The sequence below is a fragment of the Bubalus kerabau genome, chromosome 6 (genome assembly GCF_029407905.1).
Source record: "Bubalus kerabau isolate K-KA32 ecotype Philippines breed swamp buffalo chromosome 6, PCC_UOA_SB_1v2, whole genome shotgun sequence".
Taxonomy (NCBI): Eukaryota; Metazoa; Chordata; class Mammalia; order Artiodactyla; family Bovidae; genus Bubalus; species Bubalus kerabau.
Genome location: NC_073629.1, coordinates 116,397,464 through 116,402,272, shown reverse-complemented (window position 1 = coordinate 116,402,272; position 4,809 = coordinate 116,397,464). Strand labels below are relative to the sequence as shown.

The following is a 4,809-nucleotide window of genomic DNA, read 5'->3' as shown; positions in this document are numbered from 1 at the left end:
CGCGGCCACCGCGGAAGCCCGTGCACCCTGGAGCCTGTGCTCCCCGACAAGAGATGCCGCGGCTGCCACGAGAAGCCCGTTCACCGCAACCAGAGAGAAGCCCCCGCTCTCCACAACTAGAGAAAGCCTGTGTGCAGCCACGAAGACCCAGCACCACCAAAAATAAATAAAGATAAAATAAATATTTTAAAAACTGTTTCTTTAAAACAAAAAAGAACTGAGGATTCAACAAGCCTTGCCCAAAACTAAATAAATCTGTGTTTGCCCAATGTTTTCTCCTTGCCTTGGCCAATTACATTAGAATATGAGTGTCATCTTATCAAACCATCATCACTGTCGTATCCAGATGTACGTGAACAAGCACACACGTCCCCGCTGACGTACTTAATTGGGAAATGCTAAATCCTAATGATTTCCATTGACCGTGGAGGAGAGAGCGAAGGTCCCTTGAATAGAATGCATCTTTCAAAGCCTTCCTTCCTGTTGCCTTGGTGAATCCATGTGGAATGGAGATTGTCCTGGTGATAAGAGGAAGCCAAACCAAGAGAATGGGTGAGATGGTATATTGGGGCCAATAAACTCTCCTTGAAAGTTGGTTTCTTGGAGACAAGCTGGGTACACTATGGTGCTTTCAGCCAGCTAGCTCTCCTGCTGGCATTATTAGGTCCATAAACTCTCCTAAGATTCTATGAGCCAAATGGCCTCTCTCCCCGCACAATACCCTCAAGCCCAGGCCCCGACTTCCGTGAAAGGGAGGGATGCTGGCAGCTGAAATACGATGCTGTGGTCACATGGCCACCTCTAGGATGCCTTAGTGCAGCTGGAGGTCAATAAAATGTCTTGGAATCCTGCCCGCCAGACCCCATCTGTGCCTGTGGTCCCTGGGACTTTAGTGAGAACACAGCTTGTAAGATGGGGAGAAGGCCCACTGCACAAAACAGATGCCTGTTAACTAGGAAGTGTTCACAGCGGACCACAGTGGAGTTGTGAGGTATTTATGCAGTCAGGAAACAGACCACCAGGGAGGGAAGGGAAGGAGGAGGAGCAGCGGTGGGTCCCCAAGGCGGCCTAAAAGGAAAAAAGCACGAATGACCCAGCTCGATCTTAAAGAGCCTGCCCGGGACGCCAGGACCCACCAGGGCTCCTGGCAGAACCTGGGTGCAGGTGCTGTCTGTGGATCTTCACCTGCAGCTCGGAGCTCCTGCCGTGACTGTACCGATACGCATCCCTGAGCAGCCCCTCTCCCTATCGGATGTGCCCTTGAATCTCCCGGGGATCTTGTTAATATGCAGATTCCTTATCCCTGGGTCAGGATTGGGGTCCAAGATTCTGCATTTCTGAGAAATGGCAACCCACTCCAGTACTCTTGCCTGGAAAAGTCCATGGACTGAGGAGCCTGGTAGGCTACAGTTCATGGGGTCGCAAAGAGTCGGACACGACTAAGCGGCTTTTTCTTTCTTTCTTTCTTCCTTCCTTCCTTCTCCTTCCTTCCTCCTCCTTACTTCCTTCCTTCCTCCTCCTTCTTTCCTCCTCCTTCCTTCCTCCCTTCCTCCCTTCCTCCCTCCCTCCCTCCCTCCCTCCTTCCTTCCTTCCTTTATTTCTTTCTTTCTCAGATGATATTGATGCCGCTGGTCCCTGAGCACTTTATTAGGAAGAGAGCATCTTGGGCCCCACCCCAGGCCTAGGGAATCAGAGTCTGCATCTCATCACATCCCCAGGGGACTCACATGCACATACAATTTCAGAAGTTCTGTTCTAGACACTACTTACACATCGGAAATCAGAACAAGGGCATCAGAGAACTTCACGCCCGAGAGCCATGCTTGGTACCCATGAAATGAGCCAAAGTAGGGAGCATGTGAAGCCATCACCTTTGAGTTTCTGCTGTCAGGGAGCAACTCCATCACAACGACAGATGCCGCCAGACTGAACACCTGGCAGGTATTGCTTGCATAAAGGAAAAGACAGAAAAGCATTTCAAAAGTTTACCCACTGATAGAAAAATGTATTACCAGCAAAAGGAGCCATTAAATGAGTAAGAAATGAAAGTTGATCTATGCTTTATCTAAAGAAAGAAAAACAAAAAGCAAAAAAAAAAGAAGAAGAAGAAGAAGAAAAAGAACACAGAACAGGGAAGAAGACCCCAGTACAAGCTCAGTTTTGCCACTAACGGGTCCGTACACACCTTCGGATTCCCAGTGGTTCAGTGGTAAAGAATTCACCTGCCAATGCAGGAGACACAGGAGACTCAAGTTTGATCCCTGTGTCGGGAAGCTCCCCTGGAGGAGGGCATGGCAACCCACTCCAGTGTTCTTGCCTGGAGCATCCCGTGGACAGAGGAGCCTGGTGGGCTGCAGTCTGCTGGGTCGCACCGAGTCCGTCGCGCCTGAGCGACTGCGCATGAGCACAGACCTTTGGTGCGACTCGATCTGCCCGAACTGCAGCCTGTTTGTCCCTAAAACTGGGCATCTGCGTCTACAACTCATTCCCAGTTCTAAGAATCTAAGCTTTCAAAATCGAAGCTTTACATTTTTGATGCTTTGCTGTGATTTTCAGGGTAGACTTAAACAGATGCATTTCAAATATCGTTTTTGGAAAAAGTGTGAACTGGATAGACAACCCAAAGAATGTAAGAAAATACTTGTAATGAGGTTTTTTTCAGTTGGGGCTTATCCAAAAAGAGTTGCTATGAATAGTTGTGTACAGGTTTTTTGTGTGAACGTAAATTTTCATTTCTCCGGAATAAATGCCCAGGAGTAAAATTTCTGGGTCTGTGAAAATCCCTTGTTTGGTTTCATAAGAAATTGCCCAGCTATTTTCTGGAGCAGCAGTACCCTGCTACGTTCAGCAGCGACTGGGGAGGGATCCAGTTTCTCCACGTCCACCTCAACACCTGGTGGTGTCGCTCTTTTACTGTAACCCTTCTGATAGATTCTGCAGAGATATCTCGTTGTCATTTTCATTTGCATTTCTCTGATGACTACTGATGCTGAACATTTTTTTGTGTGCTTACTTGTCATCTGGATTCAGAGAAATATCTCTTTGTGTCTTTTGCCCACTTTCCCTCCTTTTAACTGAATTTGACTACTAAAAAGCTCTGTGCTGCTCTTAGAAGAATAAGAAATGTGTATCCCTGCCAGAAAAAAAAAAAAAAAAAACAGGAGACATGCATCCTCAGACATTCACAGAAAGACCTGCAGAAACAACCATGAAAAGCAGTTGAACTTATTAAACAGTCATTGTCGAGAAGAGCATCCCGAAGGCGGAAGCCAAAGTCTCAGTGGTTCCTGCCAGATTTCAGAAGGCTCCAGAAGAATATTTCTGTACGACGCTCTTCAACAAGTTAGCATGTGTTCTTATTTGGGCGATGTGGGGGGGGCGGGGGGCGCGAGGGGGGGCGTGTTCATAATTAGGCTAACATGTCCTAGAGGCTCCATCAGAATTTCGACTACATTCTAATACCCAGTGCTGATTCTAATACCTGGTGCTGTGAGCAGCATGTTAAGATTCTATTTTGGTGGAAAACGGACATTAGGGAGCCCTGGTTTACCATTTTCCAGGCCACAATCGTTTCTTCTCTGTTCTGTATTGCAGCATTCTGGACGATGTCTGGGCATTCCAGAAAGGAAACAGGCTGGCATTGCTTTCTTTGAGAGAAACCCCAGGGCTGGGAGCAGGAACTCCTGCAGCCCCTCTGAGCAGGGGCAGGGGGCCCACAGTGAACGCAGGTCACGGGGCAGCTCATGGCATGGCACCCTCATCCTTAGCCTCACTCTTCAGAGTAGCCGCAGAGGTGGCAACCACCCAAGTGCCCAGCGGTGGATAGAGGGATAAACAAAATGCAGTCCGTACACAATTCAGGTTTGGAAAGGAAGGGGATCCTGACAGAGGCCGAAACACACATGAGCCTTGAAGACGTTAAGGTAAATGAAACAAGTCAGTCATCAAAGGGCAGATCGTGCATGATCCCACTTGTGTGAGGTCCCTGGAGGAGTCAAAGCCACAGAGACAGCAAGGAGGAGGGTGGTTGCCTAGGGCTGGGGGAAGGAGCATGGGAAGCTGGCGTTTGATGGGGACAGAGCTTCGGTTTGGGAAGAGGAAAAAATGCCCTCAAGAGGATGGTGGTGATGGTTGCCCAGTGATGTGCGTGTACTTAAAGCCACTGAACTACACGTCTGTGTGTGTTAGTCACTCAGTCATGTCCAACTCTTTGCAAACTACACGTTTAGAAATGGTTAAAATGGCAGATTTCATGTTATGTCTATATTCCCACAGAATTCCCTGGTGGTCCAGTGGTTAGGACTTAGTGCTTTCACTGCTCTGGGCCCAGGTTCAATCCCTGGTCAGGGAACCAGGATCTCACTTATTTATTTTTAGGGGGGCTCCAAAACCACTGCAGATAGTGACTGCAGCCATGAAATTAAAAGATGCTTGCTCCTTGGAAGAAAAGTTATGACCAACCTAGACAGGATATTAAAAAGCAGAGACATTACTTTGCCAACAAAGGTCTGTCTAGTCAAAGCTATGGTTTTTCCAGTAGTCATGTATGGATGTGAGAGTTGGACTATAAAGAAAGTTGAGTGCCAAAAAATTGATGTTTTTGAACTGTGGTATTGGAGAAGACTCTTGAGAGTCCCTTGGACTGCAACCAGTCCATCCTAAAGGAAATCAGTCCTGAATATGCATTGGAAGGACTGATGCTGAAGCTGAAACTCCAGTACTTTGGCCACTGATGTGAAGACCCTGATGCTGGGAAAGATTGAAGGTGGTAGGAGAAGGGGACAACAGAGGATGAGACGGTTGGATGGC

At 47.8% G+C, this 4,809-nt stretch overlaps 1 non-coding gene across 1 annotated transcript; it reads left to right on the top strand.

Annotated features, from left to right (window-relative positions):
• Positions 1-4,278: 4,278 nt before the first annotated feature.
• TRNAE-UUC (transfer RNA glutamic acid (anticodon UUC)) lies at positions 4,279-4,351 on the top strand. Its single transcript has one exon. It is a non-coding gene; the product is annotated as a tRNA-Glu (tRNA).
• Positions 4,352-4,809: the final 458 nt, after the last annotated feature.